A 23,236-nucleotide genomic window follows, 5' to 3' on the forward strand; every position below is an offset into this window, starting at 1 on the left:
GCAAAATACCAGCATCCTTCTGATCACCGTGGGCCTCCAGCATTGTTGCTTATTTACTTTTAATACTAGGCTCCTTTTCACCAGGACCAGCGTCTCCCGGGTGGCTGGAGGCAACAACCGGTAACCCCAAGCAGAAGACCTTTGCAGGCAACACGACCCTCCCCCCTGAAGACCAGCTCAAAGTCACTGGCAACCATCTCACCCTCTTCCTTCATTCACCCCTGGATGTCTCGCTACGTCCCCAAGTTACGGGTCCAGCTTGCTCTTTCTGTCACATTACCGCGATGAAGGGTTTAGCCTGCAGGAGACCCGGCGCCGAGACATTTTGAAGACACCTGATGCGGCGGGTGAATCACTGCTAAACAAACCACACCTGTAGGGACGGCACAGCCTTTGCATGGACCCTTCGGAGCCCGCCCCGTCACGGCCAGATTGCTCGCCACCAAGCGATCCTGAGAAAGGCTGGCCGGGCGATGGATCGAGCAGCGTCTACTGGTTATACCACCTTGGATACGCCTGATCTCGTCTGATATTGGAAGCAAAGCAGAGCTGGGCTCGGACAGTACTTGGATGGGAGACCTCCTGGGAACACCGGGTGCTGTAGACCATTTTGATGACGTTTTGCCCTACTGCCCAGCTCGGATAGCATGGAACGGCGCCTTGCCGGACATCGACCTTAAGTAACTTAGATGATGGAAGCCACAATGCCTCTGAGTCAGTTGGCAGCTAAGTACGCTACCCCGCCGCCTTCACGCAGGCCTGACACCGAGCTCCTTGCCACGGCTAGGAGCGCTTATTGACTCTGCAGCTCGCCGTGTGGAAATGATGGCGTTAAAAGCACCCGGGGCCGTGAAGGGGCCAGGCTTTCAGCAGGTGCACAGGGAAGGTTTTGGATGCCGGCCGCCTAGCGAGGGCCAGCAGAAGTAACATGTTTCTCTGCAAAGAAGCTTGTGTAACCAAGCCAGACGGCTGACAAAGAGCTAACCTCAGTGCAAGGAAGGCAAGGAAGGAATTGGGGAGGGGGGGGGGTGATTCCTGCTAGGGCCCTGAAATCATAAAACAGGCAGGAGAGTCTGACGCATGGTGACGGAGAGGTTGTAGGGGCAGATAGGGGGTGTTGTCACGTGCGAGCACGTGTGCATGCTGGCTTGTGTGTGAGAGTGCGCTTCCTAGGTGTGGCGCGCTGCAGACAGTCAAAGGGATTGTTCCCTTTCATTAAAAGTTAATCCCCGGCTGCAGGCTATTAGAAAGCAACTAACCGCGCTCTACTCACCCTACCCGGGTCTACCGGTGAGTCTCGCCTCTGCTCCCGGCCTGTGGCATTGGCCGTGAAGCTGACGTTCCGTCGACAGCGTTGCAGCCGATCAGTGAGCTCAGCGTCTCTGAGTGGGGCGTTGTGTCTACAAGACCTTTTAAGGAAGCCAGCAAAAAAATTGAAGAGAAGGGAAAGCACAAAAGGACCTGGTCTTGCTGAGCACTGGAAAGGGCAGCCGGCAGCTGGCAGCCAGATGTCAAAGTAGAAAAGCAGCAAGTGAGAGGCTTGTCTCTGCCTACGGCCACACCACCCTGAGCACGCCTGTTCTCGGAAACTAAGCAGGGTCGGGCCTGGTTAGTACTTGGAAGGGAGACCTGCTGGGAACACCGGGTGCTGTAGACAATTTTGATGACGTTTTGCCCTACTGCCCAGCTCGGCTAGCATTGAACGGCGCCTTGCCGGACATCGACCTTAAGTAACTAAGATGATGGAAGCCCCAAGGCCTCTGAGCCAGTTGGCAGCTAAGTACGCTACCTCGCCGCTTTCACGCGGCCTGACACCGAGCTCCTTGCCACGGCTAGGAGTGCTTATTGACTCCGCAGCTCGCCGTGTGGAAATGATGGTGTTAAAAGCACTCGGGGCCGTGAAGGGGCCAGACTTTCAGCAGGTGCCCAGGGAAGGTTTTGGATGCCGGCCGCCTAGCGAGGGCCAGCAGAAGTAACATGTTTCTCTGCAAAGAAGCTTGTGTAACCAAACCAGACGGCTGACAAAGAGCTAACCTCAGTGCAAGGAAGGCAAGAATCTGCGGAAGGAATTGGGGAGGGGGGGGTGATTCCTGCTAGGGCCCTGAAATCATAAAACAGGCAGGAGAGTCTGACGCATGGTGACGGAGAGGTTGTAGGGGCAGATAGGGGGTGTTGTCACGTGCGAGCACGTGTGCATGCTGGCTTGTGTGTGAGAGTGCGCTTCCTAGGTGTGGCGCGCTGCAGACAGTCAAAGGGATTGTTCCCTTTCATTAAAAGTTAATCCCCGGCTGCAAGCTATTAGAAAGCAACTAACCGCGCTCTACTCACCCTACCCGGGTCTACCGGTGTGTCTCGCCTCTGCTCCTGGCCTGTGGCATTGGCCGTGAAGCTGACGTTCCGTCGACAGCGCTGCAGCCTATCAGTGAGCTCAGCGGCTCTGAGTGGGGCGTTGTGTCTTCAAGACCTTTTAAGGAAGCCAGCAAAAAAATTGAAGAGAAGGGAAAGCACAAAAGGACCTGGTCTTGCTGAGCACTGGAAAGGGCAGCCGGCAGCCAGACGTCAAAGTAGAAAAGTAGCAAGTGAGAGGCTTGTCTTTGCCTATGGCCACCCCACCCTGAACATGCCCGATCTCATCTGATCTCGGAAGCTAAGCAGGGCTGGGCCTGGTTAGTACTTGGATGGGAGACTGTAAAATAATACTCTTCCTGTATTATTTTTTTCTACTGATGACTTCTCAAAGTATCAATATCACGATATTCTTATAATAAAATGTATCTATTTATTCTTGGATTGTCCATTAAAAAGAATCAGATTGCAGCAGGTACATACAATAATTAGTTATAAAGTAATTGTCCATTTGTCCATAATTAGCTTAATTGTTGAGATTCACCCATCTTTCCTTGGATCCTGGCTGGTAAATCATGTCTTTGTCCAGCATGTGTCCAGGTCTACATGTCATCTGCTTCTCAGCATGAAGATTCTGTGTCTTGTGGGGTGGGCAGAGCAAGAGAGCCCCCCCTTTCTGTACCATGGGCTTTTATAGCCAGTCGTATGGCACACCTGTTCTACATATGGTAGTTGATATGGAATAACATCTCAGTCTCCCAAAGGATGAGTGCACACACTAGCTCTGCAGATTAAAGAAAGTTTTATTGTAGCCACAAGAGCTCTGATCAATATTAGAACAGAACTGCCTCCATTGTATTGGGGCACAATTCATATAGTATAAATTGTGGGTTGTACATAGTAGGTGGGACATAGGAAGATTATAACATAACCAATCATCTTACAGTATAAACAACTAGCATCCAATCATTAGTAATCAGGCGATTACATAAAATGCTTACCTATGTACTTATATAATTACTTGATGCAATGTACCTGTTTTGTTGGTCAATGTGCTTTCCCTAGATCAACCTGACCTCAAAAGGGCATTTTGACTAAGATAAGCAACCCCTGCAAATTCCACAGTGGCTTGGGTAAACTTTACATCTTTGCTTAGAGATTTTTGATTAATCTTGTTATAATTTAGTTGTTTAAGCAGCATATTTTACTACATTGGTTTATAGGAGTGTTAAAGGGTTATATTAAAAGGGATTAATTGATATGGTATACTAATTTTCCTATCATTTTCCTCTCTCTGATAATAATATTTTCACTTGTCACTTACACCTCTACATCAAAGTAATAGTATCTTCTGCCCTCTCTCCGAAAAGGAGGGGGAGGAGCAAGGAGAGGTATTTCAGAATTTTCATTTGCCGGAAGGAGATGAACGTTTAAGACGTTCTTGGGTCTTCGGATTTTGTTTATGGCCCACTTACATAATTTTATGAGCAATATGATGATGAAAGCAAACAGACAAATTTGTAGGAACATGTGACCTACACCGACAATCCATCCTCCTATACCTTTAAACCAGTTAGCAGGGTTCAACCATTGTAACCAACTGCTAAAAATGGTTTCATCATCATGGGAATGTTCTTCTCTGAATCTTTCTTTTAATTCCATGGCTTTGGCGATGTGTTTATCTACTCTGACTGAAAAATTGGCATCTACATAGTTGCAACAGGCAGGACCGATTATCTGTCTCATACCTCCTTGACTGGCCGTTAAATAGTCCAATACTATAGTATGTTGATTTAGTACTTTTGCATGAAACCGAGTTTGATTGTTTAGTATTAGGATGGCATCGAATACTTCATCTGTGACATTATCAAACAATTCTGCTAATTGTTCAATGTTATGAGAATTGTGGCTAGCCAATCCTGTAATTGTGAGAGTGAGTCCAAACTTTGTGTACCATGGAGTGTGTATCAAAGGCTGGGTTTTAGCTCTTCTCTTCTGCATCATATGTCTTGGTATCTGATCAAGGTCTATCTCATCATGGGCGATGGTCCATGTAGCTAGGGTCAATCTTGCTAGGGTACATGTACCAATGCCATCATAAGGTAGAAATTTGTAAGCAAAAGTTCCACAAACATAATACATATTTTCTGGAAGAATGATATGTTCTCCACCTAAATGGGATAGTAACCTATAAGAAATTTCAGATGCATACCATATGAGGGGTTGTAACCTCGGGGACGGGCACCAGGGGTGTCTTAGTATTCCTCTTACTGTTTGATTGCATGTATTCGTATCTTCATTATATCCTGAACTATTTATTAAATCATGCAACAAACCTGATGTTCCTTCGGTTAATTCGTATACTAGGCCCCCGAATATAGTAGATCCTTCATTATTTTCTGATGTATAGGGGACATAACTTGGTAGAAATATAACCTGTAATGATTCTAGATTAACAGGTATGGATCCCAACTCATTATTTGTAATATTAATTCTATTACATCGTATGCTGGTAGATCCTGGACCACATACAGCTATGCTGTGGGGTGTAATGAGGGATAGATCTCGAATCGCTACCCACCATGGTGGAGCTGTCCATCCTGCTATTGGAAGGGACACACGAGTGTTGTTATATCGTGAAGCACTTAGATTTGTGGGGAATGTGAAAGTTTCTTCCAATGACAGGATAAGTTCCTCCATTGGTACAGGAGTAGCTAAGAAAGGCATAGATTTTGAGGATATTGGTGAATGAGTGCATATCCAACAATCTTTAGTTCCTGTGCGCTTGGCTATAGTGTCATGCATATTTAACAATTTATTGTCCCCGGGCTCTTGTAGGTGTTCATGTAACTCCCGTTTACCTCGAAGGAATTCTCTATCATCAAAACACCAAACTATGCACCGGGCTTCATAACCATTAGGTTTACAATAGTACTCTATACAGTCATGAACATCTGGGATACCTCTTTTCTTCCTCCCTCCCAAGAATGGATCTAGTGGTATTATTGGATTATCAGTATCTGTGGACGTAGAACATTCACTTAAACTGTGTAAACACACCATTATCACCAAAAGACTTCATAGGCCTATCACCGCTCCCCAGAGTCTTTTGCTCGCATGTGGTCCATATAACTGCTCATAGAGTGACATCTTCTTCTTTGTTTTATCCTCTTCACGCGATGGAAGAACAGCGCTGGAATTATCTTCAGCTGTTACAGCAGCGACTTAGGTGGCAGCCTGAGAGAAGCGTATTTCTGCTTTGTCTCAGACCACAAAAACTTACTTAGGGGTGCAGCTCAGGGTGTGTGGTACAGATGATGTCAGCTGGATCTTCTTTATCTGGCGCAGATGAAGATGTCGTCTCGGCAGTGGGTTGCACTCTTTTGCAGTGAGATGCGTGGATCCACGTCCCTCTTCCTTCTACCTTAACGCTGGTAGGGGTTGTCAACAGGACTTGGTATGGACCTTCCCACCATTCTGTAAGGGAACCAGATCTCAAGAATTTACGTACCAACACGTAGTCTCCTGGCTGCACCTCGTGACAGGACAAAGTGACTTGTGGTTGCTGTAGATGTACACTCTGGGCAATGTCTTTTAGTTGTTTTTGCAAGCGTAAGACGTAGTCCACATTCAAGGTATTCTGAGCAGCCTGGGCAGTTTCTGGGGGTGAAAGTGGGTGATTAGGTATCTTGCCATACAGAATCTCAAAAGGTGATAACTGTAAAAGACCTCGTGGTGTTATTCTGATATCCATTAATACCAAAGGTAGGGCATCTGGTCACTTCATACCTGTTTCTTTACAACATTTTGCTAGTTTCTCTTTTATGGTTCGGTTATACCTTTCCACTTTCCCACTAGCTTGTCGGTGATAAGGAGTATGCAATTGTTGTTTTACTCCTATCATTGAACATACTTTTTGGAACACTTTACCTGTAAATACAGGACCTTGATCACTAGATATTATCTGTGAAATACCATTTCTACACACAAATTCCTTACATATCTTTGAAGCAGTTATTTCTGCTGTCTGTGAGGCTGTTGGATAAGCCTCTACCCACCCTGAGAATTGATCAACACATACCAAGACATATTGCAATCTACCAACTTTAGGTAGTTGAATGTAATCAATCTGCAGAATTTGGAAAGGACCCGTGGTTGATGAGAGGTGAGAAGGTGGGGATTTCACAGCTCCTCCAGCATTTTGCTGGAGACATGTTTGACAAGATAAACATTTTCTTTTTGCAATAACTGTGAAACCTGGTGCACACCAGTACGTATATACCAAATTTCGCATCGCGGTTTTACCTCCATGGGTTAAACCATGTGCAGCATCTGCTAACGCTGTCAGCAGAGATTTTGGGGCCACTGGTTTACCTTCACCGTTTCTCCAGAGGCCTTCTGAATCCTGGGTGCATCCTATGTCCTTCCATCGGGCCTTTTCCTGAGGAGAACAATTATTTTGCATTGTTTGCAGTTTTTCCCAATTTGGGATTTCAATCAGATTCATCATATGGGTGTTTAAAACTTTGCTTGCTGCCGTTTTTGCAGCTGCATCAGCTCTGTTGTTTCCTTTTGCTACTGGATCTTGTCCAGTGGTATGAGCCTGACACTTGATGACAGCAATCTCCTTTGGGAGATTCACTGCATCAAGTAACTGAGCAATTTCTCCTGAGTGGCTTATTGGAGAACCACTAGCAGTGAGAAAATTTCTCATTTTCCATATAGTACCAAAATCATGTATTACACCAAATGCGTACCTTGAGTCTGAATAAATGTTAACACGTTGTCCTTCTGCTAGCTGGCATGCTTTTGTGAGTGCAATTAGTTCTGCTCTTTGTGCTGAGTGTGGTGTTCCTAATGCTTCAGCATGGACCACATTGTGGTCATCCACTACTGCAAACCCAGAATTCAATTCTCCTGTGTCTGTTTGCCTGTGGCAACTTCCATCAACGTAAAACACCAGATCTGGGTTTTGCAGCGGTTCTTCTTGTAAATCTGCCCTAGGCAGTGTCAATGTTTGCGTGTGAAGTACACAATCATGTTCATCGGGGCATGCCATTCTGTCAAACTCACTGTCTGTGTCAAATTCACCAGTCTCACCATTCACTCCCTCTCTCTGAGACAAGAGTGTCTCATATGGTAGTAAAGTAGCAGGGTTCAACTGGGAACATCTGCGTAAAGTGATGTGACTTGGCTGTAAGAGTGTCACTTCCCATCTGGTAAGTCTGGCCTGGGTGACATGCTTGGCCCTCTGGCAGTTGAGCAGTGCATACACAGAGTGGGGGACCCATACAATCAAGGAGTGCATGAGAACCAGGTCTGCAGATTTCTCCACAGAAAATGCTGCTGCTGCAACGGCCTTAAGACAAGCATGCATTCCTCGTGCAACCGGGTCTAGTTCTGAGCTGTAGTAGGCAATTGGTCTGTTAGCATCATTATGACGTTGAGTCAATACAGCTTGAGCATGCCCTTGTACTTCATGGCAAAAAAGATGAAAAGGGAGAGCATAATTGGGTAAACCAAGAGCAGGGGCAGAGATCAAGGCTTCCTTCAGTTCTACAAAAGCAGTTTGAACTTCCTCTGTATGCTCAAAAGGTTCTGGGACAGTATCTTTGGTAAGGGCATACAGTGGTGTGGAATATAAAGAAAAACAAGGAATCCACTGTCTACAGTATCCAACCATCCCTAAAAACTGTCTCATCTGTTTCTTGTTATAGGGAATGGTCATATGTTTAATGGCCATTACTCTTTCTGTCAAGAGATGTCTTAGTCCTTTTGTCAAACAGTGTACAATGTATACTACCTTAGTCTGGCACAGTTGCAACTTGGCAAGTGCTGCTTTGTGTCCGTTTTCTGCTAGAAAGCACAGAAGGGCTTCTGTATCTTCCAGACTCTCATCTTTTGAAACAGAACACAGCAACAGGTCATCCACATACTGAATCAAGATGGATCAGCATGGGAGCACTAGATCTGCCAGGTTGTTACTGAGTGCTTGACTGAAGATGGTAGGTGAGTTTAGAAAACCTTGTGGCAACCGAGTCCATGTATACTGCTGTCCTCTGTAAGTAAAGGCAAAAAGGTACTGGGAGTCAGGGTGAATGGGGATGGAGAAGAAAGCGGAACACAGATCTATGACAGAAAAATAAGAACTATTTGCTGGGATCTGCATTAAGATAGTAGCTGGATTTGGAACGACTGGGTGTAATGGAACAACCACTTCATTTATGGTCCTTAGATCTTGAACCATCCTCCACTGTCCCTTACTACCAGGTTTCTTGATGGGTAAAATAGGACTGTTACATGGACTCTGAATTTTCTTCAACACACCTTGTATCAAGAGTGATTTAATAGTTGGGGCTATGCCAACTTCAGCTTCTGGTTTTAATGGGTATTGAGGTTTACAGGGGAGGATACAGTGAGGTTTTAAGTCAATTTGTACAGGTTGGACATGATTCATGTTACCAACCTCAGTAGAATCAGTATTCCACAATTTAGGTGGGACCTTTGTCAACATTGATTCTACCGCCGGATCCAATATTTTGGAGACCAATATGGTATCTGGACTCATGTACAATAAATTCACTGCATCCTCCGTATGACCCTTGGGTACCTGTAAATGTACTCCATCCGGGGTACAAAATATGGTACAATTCAGTTTACATAGCAGGTCCCGTCCCAGGAGGCTTATCAGGGCATTTGCTGACAACAGAAAAGAATGTTCAGTTGTAATGGGACCTATAGTAACCCTAGTTGGATCTGAAATAGAAAGAAAATTAGGTTTTCCTGTGACTCCAACCGTTTTCAATTTTTCTCCTGTTTTGGGAAGGAATGAGTTATCATTAATTAGAGACACTGAAGCACCTGTGTCAATGAGAAAAGGTACAGTTTCTCCTGCCACTTCACAGTGTAAAACTGGTTCTCTAGAGGAAAAGGAAGAAGTGTTTAAAGGCATTAAAGGGTTAACCATATATTGCACAGTTTCACTATCATCTAGTCAACTCTGTTTATCTTCTTCCTGCTTTTGTTGTTTCTTTGGTTTCTTGCAATACCTGGCAATGTGACCCTTCCCATTGCAATTGAAACACCTAAAATCCTTCCCTTTTGAGTTGTCATCCTTGTTAGCAGTGCCTGTGGTTTTCAGAGTTCTCTCTGTAGCAGATATTTGTAACTGCATTAATCTTTCTTCCTTTTTCTTTTGTGCCCCCTCTAGATTTTTCTCGTGATGATATAAATCAGCTAACACACTATCCATAGTTAAAGTTTTCCAATGAGGCATCTGAGTGGTTAATCTGCTTTTTAACACCTTAGTTAACCCATCAACAAATGTTTGGATAAGAATTATAGCTACTTCAGGAACTTCAAATAGACTTTTTTCACCACTCTGATCTTTCACCAACTGACTGAATCTGTGATAATACTCTCTTACTGATTCAGTTGACCCTTGTTGTATATTGCTTATAGTATTCCAATCAGGGGTTTGCTTAAACATTTCCTTATAATTGTGACGAATTTTATCCCACTGATTTTGTACCTCATCAATTTTGAACTCTGGATTACGTCCAGTATATTGAGTATTCTTAAGTAATTCTACAACCTCTGCAGGTGTAAATACAGTATGCAAGATTTGTAGAATATCTTGACCATATAGTTGATGTGTATGAAAGATCTTATCTAACATTTCCCAAGATCTTCTGGGATTTTTCCTATATTCACCCACTTGCTTATTTATCTCAAACAAATCAGTGCAAGTGTAAGGTTTTCTCATCTTCCATGACTGGTTACCTGGGCCTGTGATTTCTTGCATGGGGTACATTTGAGCAGGGGGATTGTTTTGTAGGCGCCTTCTACCTTCAGTTATAATGTTATCTGTGCTTACATTGGTATAATTTTTAGCTATTATTGGTGTTTTGTCAGAATATTCTTCCAATTCCCTATTTGGGTATAATTCTTCTCTTACTACAGTGGTCCTAGCAAGTGTTCCTTCTTGCACCTTCTCATCTATACTAGCACCAGATGATGATGGGCTTGTTTTTATAAAACCAGTATCTGTGATCATGGATAAAGGTGCATCGGGACCTATTGGGGCAGAAGCTTGCAATGGGGAAGGTGTGGTTACGGATGCATAAGGCTGAGCTGCTTGTGCAACTCTGGCAGCCCGGGCTTGGTCTATCAGGCTCTGGGCCATGCAGGCTATCATTTGTTCATCATCACAATCCATCATATTTAATAATTTTGGTTTACTAGAATAATATGATGGTGGGGCACGAGGCATAAGAGGAGTCACGGATACTGGATTAGTGGTAGATGCAGCTACTTCTAACCAAGAACAGTACATTTTCTGTTCTTCCTCACTGATACAGCAAGGTGATATAGTCTTTAATAGAGTAATATCTAATGTGCCTTCGATTGGTAGATCAGGCAAAACAGATCTCCATCTAGTCCATATATTGAATGCTGGTTGCCCATATGTATCAATCATATAAATCATCGGACTCCCTTCTGAGTATTGTACACATTTAATTTCCTTCTGTGGGGTTTTGCCGGGTTTAGCACAATTGCTATGGACATTCCCCATTTCCTCTTTGGAGTTATTTTATTACAGGAAATAAATGTGGGTCTCGTCAGACCAACTTATGAGTTAACAATATTCAGTGTAAATATATATATATATATGAATGATACTAAGTTTCTTATCACTTTTCAAACTTATTTTTCTAAACTAAGTTATTAGTTCAAACAATTAATGACAATAACCGTATGTCTATTTGTAATTTTTATCTCGTTATTTCAATATGTTTGCTCAGAGTGCTGTGCAATATTAATACCACTGTCCCGTCTCATGAGCTTGTGCTTGTGAAACGTTCACTGAACAGGAGAAACTGGCAGTGAGTGTGAGTGATATATTGATTAGGTAAACAATAGTAACAATAGTATATTACACAGCTCTCTCAGGAAACAGACCAGAAATATCAGCAATATTTACATGACAGTAAAACTTTATAACATTGAAATAAACTCTAATACCTTACGTACATTTACTATATACCCTTTGGGAGAGTGGATAAAATAAAGGCTAAAATAAATACCTCAGACGCTACTGGACAGGAACAAGAAGTTACTGACAGGCCAAAGTGGATGACCACCCAAACAACAGGGAATTCTCACCTGCAGCGTGCTTTTGTAGTAGTGATCCACCTGTCCAGCCAGCATACAGCTTGCAATTCTCCCGTCCAAAGTAGCGGCGTGAGGTCACGGGTTTCGGCACCAACTGATATGGAATAACGTCTCAGTCTCCCAAAGGATGAGTGCACACACTATCTCTGCAGATTAAAGAAAGTTTTATTGCAGCCACAAGAGCTCTGATCAATATTAGAACAGAACTGCCTCCATTGTATTGGGGCACAATTCATATAGTATAAATTGTGGGTTGTACATAGTAGGTGGGACATAGGAAGATTATAACATAACCAATCATCTTACAATATAAACAACTAGCATCCAATCATTAGTAATCAGGCGATTACATAAAATGCTTACCTATGTACTTATATAATTACTTGATGCAATGTACCTGTTTTGTTGGTCAATGTGCTTTCCCTAGATCAACCTGACCTCAAAAGGGCATTTTGACTAAGATAAGCAACCCCTGCAAATTCCACAGTGGCTTGGGTAAACTTCACATCTTTGCTTAGAGATTATTGATTAATCTTATTGTAATTTAGTTGTTTAAGCAGCATATTTTACTACATTGGTTTATAGGAGTGTTAAAGGGTTATATTAAAAGGGATTAATTGATATGGTATACTAATTTTCCTATCAGTAGTGAACCAAAAATACACACACAACTAGCGCATGTCAACTAGACACGATGGCTGAGGCATAGAACTCAGAAAAATGATTATCGATTAACATTCCAAATGAATTTCCATAATTAACCATTTAACATTTCCCCCTTTTTTGAGAATAAAAGGACTTTAACTGAACAATCTCAAAAAGAAGATACATTCATCAATCATTTTTTCTTTCCTTCTTCCTTGGCAATATCATTAAATTTCCATAATAATAATAATAGTAATAATAGTATCAATATCGGATTATTGTTATATAATGATGTGAATTCATGTTATGGTAAGCCGCGACTAATATTCATTTAATATGTATAATTATACTTCCCTATATCTAAATTGAAGCAATCGCGGGTTCAATCGTCATCATCTGATGTCATCGGGTCGTCGTCTCGTCTTCTTCTTGGTTCTTTTATAACACAGTCTTTAGATGAAAACTCCTTTGAAATAAATTACAGCATGTAGATATTGTACAGTCCATAATTGTGTTCATTATTGTTCAGTCCATAAACTGTACTCTTTATTAGAAAGATCATGTGTGTCAGTTGATAAGAAAATAAAGTCCATGGATGAAATGTAGCTTTAATATCTGTGCAGTGTCACCTGGACTTACGTTGGATCGTCTTTGGAATCTTCCGTGTGTCCGCACTGGTCTCGTGTCACTTTTGGAACAGATGTGACGTCTTTGGTCAGTAAAGCAAGGGTTAACTTGACACTTTCCTGCTTTATATAGCACCATAACCAGTACTCAGTCCTTTATATACAGGACACATATTCCTGTTCACCAGCTTTCATTGAAGCGTTGCAGGTGATAAGAAACCACTGGAACGTGATGAAACTTGAACACAACACAGTACATATAGGATCATCGTCCTCTGCCGTCCTGGTGATCAGTGGTGTGAATTGTATTGTATGTAATGGACACAGTCTATTATAACACTCAGCATTCACACCTGTTACCTTCTGAGACGTCCGGATATCAGTTGCTTCTCCTTGTAACTTTTGAGAATCTCTTTGATTTATAAAAATTAAAAGTCTTTATTAAGATAGAATTCATAATTGCGATGTCTTGATTGAAGTCTTCATTCCCTAATCTGATACCAAATCTGGCAGTTTTTCCTAACCTATAATATCACAGCGTACCATAGCAATCAGTAATATCCATCTAATTATTATCAAAATATTAAAATAAATTATGTTTGGAATAATAAACAATAATAGATAATAATTCATTATCAATCAATTTCTCCATATGATAGAACATTTTTATGTCATAGGTGTAATTACCTTTTCCAACCCATAGGTGTCAGTGTATTTTGAAAAAACAAGTTTTTATATCTTTATTAAACCAATAATATCAAAGAATGTATACTCCTGAACCAAAATGAATAAATATATGAATGTATGAATGTATGAATGAATGAATAAATGAATGAATGAATTGTTGTGTTTACTCAGAAAATGTAAACATTTTTTTCCTTAGCAATATATATTTAATGAAGCAATACTCTTGTATTAGACATTACTTTATTAAATATTAATGTGTTTTCTCAATTGAGATATTGAACTCAAATAAAATCAAATGAGAATTAAAAAATGAAAAAATAGAAAAATAAGAAGTATAAAGTAAGAATAAAATTTTAAAAATGAAAAATAAAATTAAGAGTAAAAATAAGAATAAAAATAAAAATAAGGCCTTTAAATTTTAATGACAAATGCAGAGTAATTATATTCTCCATAAAAAATACCCTTATATCTCCATTATCTGGATGATTTCATATTTGTCATAACCTTGTACTACCAAAAAATATTAAATTATGCAACTTTGCATGTAATACCCTTCTTAATTATACCATAGTACCTTATTATTATTTCTTCTTTATTAAAATGTGTGGAAAATAAGTATTGATCAAAAGTGATTATGTAATCAGGATCAAAAACACATTTTCCCCCTTAATACCAAAAATATTATTTTATAAAATTTATGTATATATCAGAACCAAATTAAAAATAATTATTCTTCTAGAAATATTGTGCATAAATTTCATATCGATGAGTAGCATAGATTTGACTAAAGAGAGGTGTGTACCTATTTAGGTAACCATTAAAAATAATATAATAGTTATTCAAGAATATTATCAGGTGGAAAATTATTCTAAATATAAATTTGCTTTGTAAACCATTTTGATGTGTGGTTGCCCTTATCCACTATTAGTTAAATCAAGAAATAATAATAATTAAAGAAATATAGAAATATACATATGTAGATAATACCTAATTATGTATTATAATTTCCTCAGAATTAAATATATTTTTGTACCTTCACATAAAGAAACATTTTTTTTTTTCAAACATACAAACATACGAGGCCTCTGTCACATCAATCACACTTAGCAGCTGCTGATTTACTCATCTGTCACCTTCACTCTGACATTCACAGATCTGTTCAACTCAAACATTCCACATATGAAGTTTTATATATATATATATATATTTAACCCAAAATTGTTGTATCCCAATTTATTAATGCGCATTGCAATATCAATTGAATATCTTTATATTTCTTTGAATATTCCCCAAGTACATATTATATAATATGAGAGTAAGTCACTGGAATTTCAGACACTTGAAAAAACTCTTGTCTTAGATTCTTTTTTCACTGGCTGCCCGGTCTTAAGTTACATCAGTTGAAAATAGAATGAATGGGATCCTATACTATTAGCTCAAAGTTCAAAGGCCGCAGCTGTCACACGTCATGCTGTAAAGCTACTTTAATTTGCACGAACACTTCATGCACAGAAAATATTAGCAACACAAAAGAATTAATAAGTATTACATATATATTAAAGTTCAACTAGATATATTGTTATTATTTTAAAATGTTATACACATAAAATCATGCAATTTTTTCACTTCCTGTGTGAATAAAGAAATAAATCCATTTTAGAGTTCTTTGATCAAATCCTGCTTTGGAATGAAAACTCTAAGGAAATATAAGAAAATAAAATTAAATATCAAATTCATACAGAAACAGAATTATTTAAATATCTTATACATATATTGGTTGGTTCTAATGTAATTCAAAATATTGCTACTTAAATTTATATATATGAAGTTCTAATTTATTAATTAATATATATATATATATATTTTATAAACGTATATATAAATACAATTATACGCAATCTCTACTTAGACAAGTGTATATATATATATATATATATATATATATATGAACTATTAGAAACTATGTAACTACAATTTTACTGTATGAGATTATAAATAAATATTGAGACATTGTATTACATTTTGATACAACATTATAATTACAGTTTTTCCTTAGCCACTCCCTAAACCAAATCTTCTGTCTCTCTCAAATATCTCCAGGAACGCCCTATTTAGGAAAGACATTTTTCTATCCTTCAAAACCTCAGAGAACTGCCTGTTCTTCTGTCCACATTACATTACGTCACAGTGAGTTGGTCGTCTCACCTGTCTCTGTCCATCAGTTTCAGCCATTTTCCTTTTTAAGAGAATCACAGTTCTGACTGAGAATTAACTCATTCTGTGGAGATATGGATCTTTGCACTGGCTGATATGGCTTATAACATATATGAAATCTTCTGCGTATTTGATAGAGTTCACTATGGGGATGACTCAGTCTAGGAGAGTTTGATATTGGCTTTTGGTATGATTTTACATTTCCTGGTTTTATAAATTTAGCTTGATTTATTTTCTTTTCACGATTCTCATGTTTTCTAACAAAATCCAGCATCTGCGCACATTCAAATAATGAATTTTTTTGTGATGCCATAACTTGGGAAACTGAATTTAGGAATTTGAATTTTTGTACAAAAGTTGTTATCATATGTTGTACTTTTCCATTTTTGATGAGAGCTTTGTACAACCGTTCAAATATGGACATGCATGTATATGTACATTCCTTCCTACCAATCCTTAGTTTCTGCAGATCTTCTATGTTGGGAAAATCCTTTGTGACACAATAAATCAAATATCTTAATCTGTCCGAATCATTTTCCCATCCATTAGGAGAGTCATTTTCACAGGGCATTAAATGTAAACGTCTGGACAATGTCACAGGAATCCATATTTTAAATAATTGATTCCTCTCCTCATTGGATAAATCAAACTTATCAGAGAAGCTCTCAAATGTCTCTGAATTTCTACAGGCATGGATTTTGACATCATATTTTGGCATGATTTTGTATAATTTCAGCAAATTTTTCCTCATTTTAATTTGAAGTTGAGCCTGGGTAATTCCAGAATTCTCTGATATTTTTAGTGGCTCTTGTACGTCCGTTCCTCCTACGTCACTCACGTCTCCTCCCACATCACCTAGTATGTCGGTTTCTCGTATGTCAGTCATGTCTCCTCCCATGTCAGGTGTCTGTATGTCCGTCTCTTGGTCAGACCCAAGGTCACCTTCAGTTACAGACACGTGTCTTACTTCTTGTTCATTTTCCACATTACAGTCAGAATCAGTATCACCGTCTGACACTTCTACACTATTTTCCTGCTTAGAAATCTCTAACACAAGACTATGAAAAAAATCTACAAATGTAGAATATTTCTCAATTTCTGTTTGTCTCTATTTACCAATTTAGAAGTTAACTGTAAATTCTGCAATTCACATTCTTTGTATAAACTGAGCCACAAAACTTCTATGTCATCTCCTACATTACCTTTGAAATTAATGTTACTTTGTTTAGCAAAAGAAGAAATTATATCCATATTTTGCTTACCTTAAGATCCCTTGGCTTCTCTTTAACAGCACGTCCTGTCTTCAGTTCGTCTGATTCTTTTCCTGTGTGATTCTGTTCCTTGTTAGTACCTCTGCTTCCTGTCTTTCCTCAGTCTGTAGGTCCTTTCTGCTTCTCGTGACAAACTAGTGAATTTACTGACACGTGAACAACAGCTGTTCAGCTCGTCAGGACTTTCCCCTTGTTCACGGAAGAAATTCACTTACTTAATTTAAAAAACAAAAAAACAGGACTGGCTGGCTAACCATTGTAAAATAATACTCTTCCTGTATTATTTTTTTCTACTGAGGACTTCTCAAAGTATCAATATCACGATATTCTTATAAAAAAATGTATCTATTTATTCTTGGATTGTCCATTAAAAAGAATCAGATTGCAGCGGGTACATACAATAATTAGTTATAAAGTAATTGTCCATTTGTCCATAATTAGCTTAATTGTTGAGATTCACCCATCTTTCCTTGGATCCTGGCTGGTAAATCATGTCTTTGTCCAGCATGTGTCCAGGCCTACATGTCATCTGCTTCTCAGCATGAAGATTCTGTGTCTTGTGGGGTGGGCAGAGCAAGAGAGCCCCCCCTTTCTGTACCATGGGCTTTTATAGCCAGTCGTATGGACACCTGTTCTACATATATGGTAGTGAACCAAAAATAGACACAGAAATAGCGCATGTCAACTAGACACGATGGCTGAGGCATAGAACTCAGAAAAATGATTATCGATTAACATTCCAAATGAATTTCCATAATTAACCATTTAACAGAGACCGCCTGGGAATGCCAGGTGCTGTAGTCTTTCGCTTTTTCCTTCCTTCCACCAGCAGGGGGCACTCTCTTCTATGCCTTTTTTCCATTCCCTTTCACAAGTGCACACATTCATTCTCTTTTCTTTTTTTCATTTGCTTTCTCTCTTGCGCTATTTCATCTCTGCAAAATACCAGCATCCTTCTGATCACCGTGGGCCTCCAGCATTGTTGCTTCTTTACTTTTAATACTAGGCTCCTTTTCACCAGGACCAGCGTCTCCCGGGTGGCTGGAGGCAACCACCGGTAACCCCAAGCAGAAGGCCTTTGCAGGCAACATGACCCTCCCCCCTGAAGAGCAGCTCAAAGTCACTGGCAACCATCTCACCCTCTTCCTTAATTCACCCCTGGACGTCTCGCTCCGCCCCCAAGTTACGGGTCCAGCTTGCTCTTTCTGTCACATTACCGCGATGAAGGGTTTAGCCTGCAGGAGACCCTGCGCCGAGCCATTTTTGAAGACACCTGATGCGGCGGGTGAATCACTGCTAAATAAACCACACCTGTAGGGATGGCACAGCCTTTGCATCGACAATTCGGAGCCCGCCCCGTCACGGCCAGATTGCTCGCCACCAAGCGATCCTGAGAAAGGCTGGCCGGGAAATGGATCAAGCAGTGTATACTGGCGATACCACCTTGCATACGTCTGATCTTGGAAGTAAAGCAGGGCTGGGCTCGGACAGTACTTGGATGGGATACCTCCTGGGAACACCGGGTGCTGTAGACCATTTTGATGACGTTTTGCCCTACTGCCCAGCTCGGCTAACATGGAACGGCGCCTTGCCGGACACCGACCTTAAGTAACTTAGATGATGGAAGCCCCAAGGCCTCTGAGCCAGTTGGCAGCTAAGCACGCTACCCCGCCACCTTCACGCAGGCCTGACACCGAGTTCCTTGCCACGGCTAGGAGTGCTTATTGACTCCGCAGCTCGCCGTGTGGAAATGATGGCGTTAAAAGCACCCGGGGCCGTGAAGGGGCCAGGCTTTCAGCAGGTGCCCAAGGAAGGTTTTGGATGCCGGCCGCCTAGCGAGGGCCAGCAGAAGTAACATGTTTCTCTGCAAAGAAGCTTGTGTAACCAAGCCAGATGGCTAACAAAGAGCTAACCTCAGTGCAAGGAAGGCAAGGAAGGTGCGGAAGGAATTGGGGAGGGGGGGGGTGATTCCTGCTAGGGCCCTGAAATCATAAAACAGGCAGGAGAGTCTGACGCATGGTGACGGAGAGGTTGTAGGGGCAGATAGGGGGTGTTGTCACGTGCGAGGACGTGTGCATGCTGGCTTGTGTGTGAGAGTGCGCTTCCTAGGTGTGGCGCGCTGCAGACAGTCAAAGGGATTGTTCCCTTTCATTAAAAGTTAATCCCCGGCTGCAGGCTATTAGAAAGCAACTAACCGCGCTCTACTAACCCTACCCGGGTCTACCGGTGAGTCTCGCCTCTGCTCCCGGCCTGTGGCATTGGCCGTGAAGCCGACGTTCCGTCGACAGTGCTGCAGCTGATCAGTGAGCTCAGCGGCTCTGAGTGGGGCCTTCTGTCTACAAGACCTTTTAAGGAAGCCAGCAAAAAAATTGAAGAGAAGGGAAAGCACAAAAGGACCTGGCCTTGCAGAGCACTGGAAAGGGCAGTCGGCAGCCATAGTTCAAAGTAGAAAAGCAGCAAGTGAGAGGCTCGCCTTTGCCTTTGGCCACACCACCCTGAACACGCCCGATCTCGTCTGATCTTGGAAGCTAAGCAGAGTCAGGCCTAGTTATTAGTTGGATGGGAGACCGCCTGGGAATACAAGGTGCTTTAGGCTTTTGCTTTTTACTTCCATCCACCAGCAGGGGCACTCTCTTCTATGCCTTTTTTCCATTCCCTTTCACAAGTGCACACATTCATTCTCTTTTCTTTTTTTCATTTGCTTTCTCTCTTGCGCTATTTCATCTCTGCAAAATACCAGCATCCTTCTGATCACCATGGGCCTCCAGCATTGTTGCTTCTTTACTTTTAATGCTAGGCTCCTTTTCACCAGGACCAGCGTCTTCCGCATGACTGGAGGCAACGACCGGTAAACCCAAGCAGAAGACCTTTGCAGGCAACACCACCCTCCCCCCTGAAGTGCAGCTCAAAGTCACTGGCAACCATCTCACCCTCTTCCTTCATTCACCCCTGGACGTCTCGCTCCGCCCCCAAGTTACGGGTCCAGCTTGCTCTTTCTGTCACATTGCCGCGATGAAGGGTTTAGCCTGCAGGAGACCCTGCGCCGAGACAATTTTGAAGACACCTGATGCGGCGGGTGAATCACAGCTAAACAGACCACACCTGTAGGGACGGCACAGACTTTGCATGGACCCTTCGGATCCCGCCCCGTCACGGCCAGATTGCTCGCCACCAAGCGATCCTGAGAAAGGCTGGCCGGGCGATGGATCGAGCAGCTTCTACTGGCCATACCACCTTGGATTCTCCTGATCTCATCTGATCTAGGAAGCAAATCAGGGCTGGGCTCGGACAGTACTTGGATGGGAGACCTCCTGGGAACACTGGGTGCTGTAGACCATTTTGATGACCTTTTGCCCTACTGCCCAGCTCGTCTAGCATGGAACGGAGCCTTGCCGGACACCGACCTTAAGTAACTTAGATGATGGAAGCTCCAAGGCCTCTGAGCCAGTTGGCAGCTAAGTACGCTACCCCGCCGCCTTCACGCAGGCCTGACACCTAGCTCCTTGCCACGGCTAGGAGTGCTTATTGACTCCGCAGCTCGCCGTGTGGAAATGATGGCGTTAAAAGCACCCGGGCCGTGAAGGGGCCAGGCTTTCAGCAGGTGCCCAGGGAAGGCCTTGGATGCCGGCCGCCTAGCGAGGGCCAGCAGAAGTAACATGTTTCTCTGCAAAGAAGCTTGTGTAACCAAGCCAGACGGCTGACAAAGAGCTAACCTCAGTGCAAGGAAGGCAAGGAAGTTGCGGAAGGAATTGGGGAGGGGGGGGGTGATTCCTGCTAGGGCCCTGAAATCATAAAACAGGCAGGAGAGTCTGACGCATGGTGACGGAGAGGTTGTAGGGGCAGATAGGGGGTGTTGTCACGTGCGAGCACGTGTGCATGCTGGCTTGTGTGTGAGAGTGCGCTTCCTAGGTGTGGCGCGCTGCAGACAGTCAAAGGGATTGTTCCCTTTCATTAAAAGTTAATCCCCGGCTGCAGCCTATTAGAAAGCAACTAACCACGCTCTACTCACCCTACCCGGGTCTACCGGTGAGTCTCGCCTCTGCTCCCGGCCTGTGGCATTGGCCGTGAAGCTGACGTTCCATCGACAGCGCTGCAGCCGATCAGTGAGCTCAGCGGCTCTGAGTGGGGCGTTGTGTCTACAAGACCTTTTAAGGAAGCCAGGAAAAAAATTGAAGAGAAGGGAAAGCACAAAAGGACCTGGTCTTGCTGAGCACTGGAAAGGGCAGCGAGCAGCCAGACGTCAAAGTAGAAAAGCAGCAAGTGAGAGGCTTGTGTCTGCCTACGGCCACATCACCCTGAACACATGTGATCTCAGAAGCTAAGCAGCGTCAGGCCTGATTAGTACTTGGACGGGAGACCACCTGGAAATACCAGGTGCTGTAGGCTTTTGCTTTTTCCTTCCTTCCACCAGCAGGGGGCACTCTCTTCTATGCCTTTTTTCCATTCCCTTTCACAAGTGCACACACTCATTCTCTTTTCTTTTTTTCATTTGCTTTCTCTCTTGCGCTATTTCATCTCTGCAAAATACCAGCATCATTCTGATCACCGTGGGCCTCCAGCATTGTTGCTTCTTTACTTTTAATACTAGGCTCCTTTTCACCAGGACCAGCGTCTCCCCCGTGGCTGGAGGCAACCACCAGTAACCCCAAGCAGAAGACCTTTGCAGGCAACACGACCCTCCCCCCTGAAGAGCAGCTCAAAGTCACTGGCAACCATCTCACCCTCTTCCTTCATTCACCCCTGGACGTCTCGCTCCGCCCCCAAGTTACGGGTTCAGCTTGCTCTTTCTGTCACATTACCGCGATGAAGGGTTTAGCCTGCAGGAGACCCTGCGCCGAGACATTTTTGAAGACACCTGATGCGGCGGGTGAATCACTGCTAAACAAACCACACCTGTAGGGACAGCACAGCCTTTGCATGGACCCTTCGGAGCCCGCCCCATCACGGCCAGATTGCTTGCCACCAAGCGATCCTGAGAAAGGCTGGCCGGGCGATGGATCGAGCAGCGTCTACTGGACATACCACCTTGGATACGCCCGATCTCGTCTGATCTTGGAAGCTAAGCAGGTTTGGGCCTGGTTAGTGCTTGGATGGGAGACCACCTGGGAATTCCAGGTGCAGTAGGCTTTTGCTTTTTCCTTCTTTCCACCAGCAGGGGGCACTCTCTTCTCTGCCTTTTTTCCATTCCCTTTCACAAGTGCACACATTCATTCTCTTTTCTTTTTTTCATTTGCTTTCTCTCTTGCGCTATTTCATCTCTGCAAAATACCAGCATCCTTCTGATCACCGTGGGCCTCCAGCATTGTTGCTTCTTTACTTTTAATACTAGGCTCCTTTTCACCAGGACCAGCGTCTCCCACGTGGCTGGAGGCAACCACCGGTAACCCCAAGCAGAAGACCTTTGCAGGCAACACGACCCTCCCCCCTGAAGAGCAGCTCAAAGTCACTGGCAACCATCTCACCCTATTCCTTCATTCACCCCTGGACGTCTCGCTCCGCCCCCAAGATACGGGTCCAGCTTGCTCTTTCTGTCACATTACCGCGATGAAGGGTTTAGCCTGCAGGAGACCCTGCGCCGAGACATTTTTGAAGACACCTGATGCGGCGGGTGAATCACTGCTAAACAAACCACCTGTAGGGACGGCACAGCCTTTGCATGGACCCTTCGGAGCCCGCCCCGTCACGGCCAGATTGCTCGCCATCAAGCGATCCTGAGAAAGGCTGGCCGGGCAATGGATCAAGCAGCGTCTACTGGCCATACCACCTTGGATACGCCAGATCTCGTCTGATCTCGAAAGCAAAGCAGGGCTGGGCTCAGACAGTACTTGGATGGGAGACCTCCTGGGAACACCGGGTGCTGTAGGCCATTTTGATGACATTTTGCCGTACTGCCCAGCTCGGCTAGCATGGAACGGCGCCTTGCCGGACACCGACCTTAAATAACTTAGATGATGGAAGCCCCAAGGCCTCTGAGCCAGTTGGCAGCTAAGTACGCTACCCCGCCGACTTCACGCAGGCCTGACACCGACGCCTTGCCATGGCTAGGAGTGCTTATTGATTCCGCAGCTCGACGTGTGGAAATGATGGCGTTAAAAGCACCCAGGGCCGTGAAGGGGCCAGGCTTTCAGCAGGTGCCCAGGGAAGGTTTTGGATGCCGGCCGCCTAGCGAGGGCCAGCAGAAGTAACATGGTTCTCTGCAAAGAAGCTTGTGTAACCAAGCCAGACGGCTGACAAAGAGCTAACCTCAGTTCAAGGAAGGCAAGGAAGGTGCGG

The 23,236-nt window shown here is 43.1% G+C and overlaps 6 pseudogenes; all 6 read left to right on the forward strand.

Annotated features, from left to right (window-relative positions):
* The first annotated feature begins 487 nt into the window (after positions 1–487).
* LOC141269530 (5S ribosomal RNA) lies at positions 488–607 on the forward strand (annotated as a pseudogene).
* Positions 608–1,548: 941 nt separating this feature from the next.
* LOC141270352 (5S ribosomal RNA) lies at positions 1,549–1,657 on the forward strand (annotated as a pseudogene).
* A 17,783-nt stretch (positions 1,658–19,440) lies between these two features.
* LOC141269909 (5S ribosomal RNA) lies at positions 19,441–19,559 on the forward strand (annotated as a pseudogene).
* A 620-nt stretch (positions 19,560–20,179) lies between these two features.
* LOC141269726 (5S ribosomal RNA) lies at positions 20,180–20,299 on the forward strand (annotated as a pseudogene).
* A 1,671-nt stretch (positions 20,300–21,970) lies between these two features.
* LOC141268325 (5S ribosomal RNA) lies at positions 21,971–22,090 on the forward strand (annotated as a pseudogene).
* A 619-nt stretch (positions 22,091–22,709) lies between these two features.
* LOC141268749 (5S ribosomal RNA) lies at positions 22,710–22,829 on the forward strand (annotated as a pseudogene).
* Positions 22,830–23,236: the final 407 nt, after the last annotated feature.

This window comes from Phyllobates terribilis, unplaced genomic scaffold (assembly GCF_046119375.1).
Source record: "Phyllobates terribilis strain yellow unplaced genomic scaffold, ASM4611937v1 Scaffold_4__5_contigs__length_816908805, whole genome shotgun sequence".
Taxonomy (NCBI): domain Eukaryota; kingdom Metazoa; phylum Chordata; class Amphibia; order Anura; family Dendrobatidae; genus Phyllobates; species Phyllobates terribilis.